Source organism: Cynoglossus semilaevis, chromosome 15 (genome assembly GCF_000523025.1).
Source record: "Cynoglossus semilaevis isolate Cse_v1.0 chromosome 15, Cse_v1.0, whole genome shotgun sequence".
Taxonomy (NCBI): domain Eukaryota; kingdom Metazoa; phylum Chordata; class Actinopteri; order Pleuronectiformes; family Cynoglossidae; genus Cynoglossus; species Cynoglossus semilaevis.
The window spans coordinates 12,851,099-12,856,458 of record NC_024321.1 but is presented as its reverse complement, the minus strand read 5'-3'; the positions used below and the strand labels follow the sequence as shown (position 1 = coordinate 12,856,458).

The window sequence follows — 5,360 nt, the reverse complement described above, 5'->3', positions numbered from 1 at the left end:
AGGAAGTCCTGCTCTCGGTTCATACATTCACATGCGCTGTGAAGTTGAGCAACAGTTACAGCTTGACTGCTCTGTTTGACTGGACTGCTGTCCCTGTGATTATTTAACAAACATGGAAAGAAAAAATCATTTTTTACAAAAGTGAATCTACAACAAAATGTTTTTTTTTGTTATTATACTGTTGTACAACTGACATGGTGTCAGTGGAGGTGAGGCCTCATACTGACAACACTTTATCTGTGGGGTGTTAATAATCACAAGTGAAATTTGACTGCTTTGGCACTAAAGGTGAGGATGAAGAACGAGGGAGATTGCGCCCCCTACAATTTCAAATGCTTGCATGAAATGGTAGAACTTGTTCCTAGTTAATCATGACAGCTGTACACTGTTAAACAATGGTTTTCACACCACAGATAGATGTTGAATGAATGCCTACAAGTGCCTTAATATAGGCTTTTAATTTTTTTTTTGCTAAATCCCATTTAGCTCTGTAACATTTCTTTTGTTGTGCATCATCTTATTTTTTTATTTAATTTTTTGTATGTAAAACATATTCCTCATTTGCTCCACACACTTCCTGCTGCTCATCAACATAGTCCAGGCTGTGATTCTGTTGTCTTTTAAGTGCAAAAATGCAGTTTTTCTGTGTGTTCCAGTGTTGGTGTGGTTGGAAAGAACAACCTGACCTTTAACAAATGAGGCAGGGTCATGTATGGACACCGTGGGCGAGTGGGGGGTACGAAGGAGGTGAGGGGGGCAAGAATAAAGGAAGAAAAGGCAGAATAAAAAAGCCGGGTGAGAGATCTGTCCGGGGCGAAGCTCTGACAGGATTAAGTCTCAGCGACACGAGATGTGATTGAATTTCAATGAAGTAAAACACGTGAGAAAATAACACGGAATGAAATGAAGCATTGGCCGCACACACACAAACACACACACACACCGTGACCTATGGCCTCAAAGTGAAGAGAGAGAGAGAGAGAGAAAAAAAGCTAGGACTCTCCAGGAGACACAAATAACAAAAACAAGGAATTGAAAAAAGCCTTAAGCCTTAATCTGCTCCAACGTACAATAGTAAGAGTTTTAATCTAATGCCATATATTTTAAAGACGTCATGCGACACACAAGGATTATGAAAGTTTAGAACAATCATCGCCATAATCTTCGTCATCACTCCAACTAATATGGAGTTCAGTCAAACTAAGGTGCCGTTTGAGTCGTAGTTTTGATGACATCCTCATCGGGCCGCCATCTGAAACTCAACTAAGTGAATTTAAGATTCCTCCTAATGTGGATCTCTTCCCAACAGACCTGAAAAACTGATGATCTTTTTTCAGGTGCAGTGTCTCCTCTGCTGGTGCTGTTGCCATGGCTGCGACAACGGCAGATAATCGCTCACTCTCTCTTTTGTGGCGTTAGCGAATGTCCAAGAAAACCGGAGGTAAATTACGGCCCTGAGCAAACAGCCGTCAGCAAGTGAATAGGAAGCTTCTGCTGCTCCCAGAATGCATCAGCAGATTGATGTGAGGCAGTTTGAGGCCCCCGCGCACGGCTGATTCACGGCGGCGGCGTCTGCGTCTGCGTTCCATTACATTAAAACCTTCCTGAACAACAACGCGGCTGTGAGCGTGGGAGGAAGAGATCCATAAGCTTAGACAGACGCACAAAGAACTGTATTTGAGCCCTGCGTCACATTTGTGTGCAAAGACGTGATAAAGGAGGACAACGTGTTTACCCACGTGTCACTCCTCCTCCTCTATCTCCTCCACCAGGAGGCAGCATCCAATAAACAAAAATCACACCAGACAGGAACCTTCTGCCACTTATGCAACATCTCTGACAAAGACCTTTGTGCATCACGGAAACAAAACTACTGTTTTTATGTCTGTATGGACCAGTGTACAGTTGAGGTCGAGCTAATGTTGACGCTTACTCTTCATCTTCTGTAGTTGGAATTACGGCAACCTCATCATTTAGTCAAAATCTCTTCTCTGTTGCAGTAACAGCAATTTCATAGATGTCTTTATTTAAAGAATCCTTTGGTTTCATCAACATTATTTTGTATTCTATAGTTTTTCAGCATTTCTCCGTCCTCTCTGTCTGACCTGTTCTGACCATTTTGTCGAACAGTTTAGAGTTTAAAGACGTCCTCAAATAACATGCTTTGGTTAAACTGCAACCCTTAGATTAGATTAGATTAGATTAGATTAGATTAGATTAGATTAGATTAGATTAGATGTGATTAGAAAGGAGTTTCTGGATTGGAATTCATTGGTTTGGTTTACTTTAGTTTAGGTCATTAATTAAATAAGTAAAACCAGGTTAATAAAAATTAATATATATGAAATTATGTTGGATTATTTTAGATTAGGAGTATAAAATTGCCATTCAAAAACTAAAAGTAGATGATTCAAAAGTTAAGTTGAATTCGGTTGATTTTAGTATTGTTCTTTGGCTTGTTTGTGGCTTTTAAAAAAAGAAAAAAAAGATTAGTTTGTATGGTATTGTATCAGACTGGACTGGACCTTTTTGAATTTTATCAGAGTGGATGGAAGGTCTCGTGTTAGATTATGTGGCTGCAGATTAATGCAAACAAAGAACTGAAACACTTATCCGGACACAAATAGCTTTTGTCTGGAAATTGTGGTTTGTTTTGAAACATTTCTATGTTTTAATTGGTAAAAGGGGTTTGGTGCCACTTGTAGAGCAGAGAGAGAGACTGGGGTTGAGTGAGAGAGAGAGAGTGAGGGGGCATATGGTTTGGAGTGCAATAACTTGAATTTGCTCCAACAAAGGAGGAATTGAGTTAAGGAGAAGGAGCTGTGAGTCTTGACTCGACAAAGCTGCAAAAACTCTCCTTTCAGCCTAATGAAGCTGTTGTCTGGTGGTGGTGGTGGTGGTGGTGGAGCAGGGAGGGGCCACTCTGGACGTGATTTGTCATACATTCTGAATCTTTAGGGCTGGAGAGAGAGGAGCAGAGGAGAGAGACCTCCTCTCCATATGTCTGCTTCGTTTGCATCTGAAAGCTGGAGGGAGGAGGAGTGGCTCAAACAGCCTCCTGCATCATCAGGTCTGAGGCTATTTATGGTTACTGCTTTAGATGCTGATTTTCCACAAACTAACGCAAACAATGAAAAATAAAAACGAACATCAAAATGTCAAACTTTATTTATTTTTTCATATTGAGTACAATGCTGCCTTTGTTGAGGTAAACAGTAGTAAGTACTCGAACAGATGAATTGAACTAATTAAGTTTTAAAATAACAAAAACATGGTATTAGACGGCTCGGGGTAAAAGGCTTTAAGATTCAAGGTGTAAAACGTATCTATGAAATAGAAGGTGTTTTTAAATTATTAGATTTGTCTCAAATGTTCATTTCATAATTTAAGAATTATATAATTAAGAATAAGTAAATAAATGCATCAGCACAGTTTGTCAATTTGACTTTTGTTAAACTTTGTTAAAATGGTAATTAAAAAAATAAAATCTTTCTGCATGAACAGCACAGTACCTTGCTGTGGAAAGTCAGAGTGTTTGACACTGACCACAGAACACTTTATGTTATTAAAACCAGAAACTCTTTAGAAACATGATCATTGCTCTGAAGTATCATTGTTTTTCCTGTAGATACTCTTTAGACTTTTTTAACTGAGAAGAAGCATCTCAGTGTTGGTGAAGAGAAGTTTCTACTGAATATTGCAGGATTATTTTTTAAATGGACAAGCTGAAATAGAGACCTTTATTTTGAAAACATTAAAATTAATCACCTGGACTGAATGGAGGCAAAGGCAGCATTTATAAGCTCTATTGCAAAATGTTAATAAACATCATCATTGTTACCTACAGTATATACTGTATACCAAACTGAAATGCCATTTGCAGTTTATACAAATGAAAGTTAGCCATTTTGACATGTCAATTAGTCACTAACTCTGACTCTTTAATTTGTGGGTTATGACAGCAAGGATGATGAAGATGATGATTATGGGATGAAGGAGGCGCTCCTGACATACAGACACCTGGGTCATGACCCTGTGGCTCTTTGCAAACATCTGTGGCTGCTGCGCATTCCCTGACACTGTCCTCTGACCAATCAGCTCTCTGAAACAACGAGCGACCTGCACCCCGCGGCCACGCCCACCCCACGCTCATCTACATGCGCTTCTGTATGGAGTACTCTGATCTATGGTCTCTGTCTTTGTGTACCTCAGACATGGAAGAAGAATATGAAGAAAGAAGAGAATGATGATGCGCTAACGATATGGAGGAGGAAGATCACATCAGGTCTGATTCTCTGCTGCACCCTGGTGGTTCAGCTGCTGCTGTAAACCTGACCGATACACCTTTTTGGCCCACAAGTCTGCAACCTCAAAGTGCAGTGTTCCTTTTGGTTTATTTTGGAACATCAGCTTAGGATAAATATTAACGTAGTTGCAGTTATTTTAGACTCATATATATCCTTACTGCTTTTTTAATCTTTGGTTTATTTTATGTACTGTGTGAATTAATTTGAACTCTTTGATTTGACAGTTGGGGTCATTCTGATAACTTGGTGAGTATCAACAATTGTTTTGTTTAAATAAGTTTTTTTCTTTTTGCCATGATGATTTTTTCTCAAACCACACGTCATACAAGATGCTTTAATTAGTAAAAACGTTTGAGGTAGTGTTGACCGTCTTTCTCATCAGCTTGAGTCCTTGGCTTTAAATGTCAAAGACCACTGGTTTATAGCACTGCTGTTTTTCTACGCACAACAATGTATATCGATTGCTTAGGGCGCGTGGGTACTATTTTGTGACATTTAAATTGTGAAAATTTGTAAATGTTCTAAATTAGGACAGTTTTTTCCTTGAAGTACTTTGTTAAAATGCACCATCTTTACTAATCGTTACTGAATAACATATGGTCATTGCTGCCCTCTATCGGACAAATTTAAAACTGCGGCCTGTTCCTTTTAATGTACCAATACTATTTACACAATTTAATAGAAATTCATATTGTGATATGGTCATTTGTTAATTTTTTTTATCCTGCTTCCATCTCAGTTATACATGGACATATCAATAACAGTATTAACCCATTTTTAAATCATGGCTTGCTATGAATAGAAGTATTCCCAGCTCTTTAGAGATAGGCACACACACATAGATGGCACCACAGAAACAGACAACATTTCTGAGTAAACATTTTTAAAATTTTAATTCATTTAAGAAAAAATAGATTTTTTTAAAACATTTTCCTTCAATAACTTTAATACAGAACATTTAAAAAAAACCTCAAACCTCAGTTAATAAGGCAGCAGAGACAGACAAACTATTTGGTGTGTTAAACAAGGGTCCAACAGGGACTGTAGGGATCA

The 5,360-nt window shown here is 38.4% G+C and overlaps 1 long non-coding RNA gene across 2 annotated transcripts in view; it reads left to right on the top strand.

The window, feature by feature from the left end:
- The window catches only part of LOC107989618 (uncharacterized), a 41,664-nt gene extending 36,310 nt beyond the window's left edge, over window positions 1-5,354 (top strand). For both annotated transcript variants that reach the window (XR_001761194.2, XR_003051932.1), the window contains exons 4-5: window positions 2,959-3,070; window positions 3,963-5,354. This is a non-coding gene — a long non-coding RNA (uncharacterized LOC107989618). The remainder of the gene's footprint in view (window positions 1-2,958; window positions 3,071-3,962) is intronic.
- The last annotated feature ends 6 nt before the right edge of the window (window positions 5,355-5,360 follow it).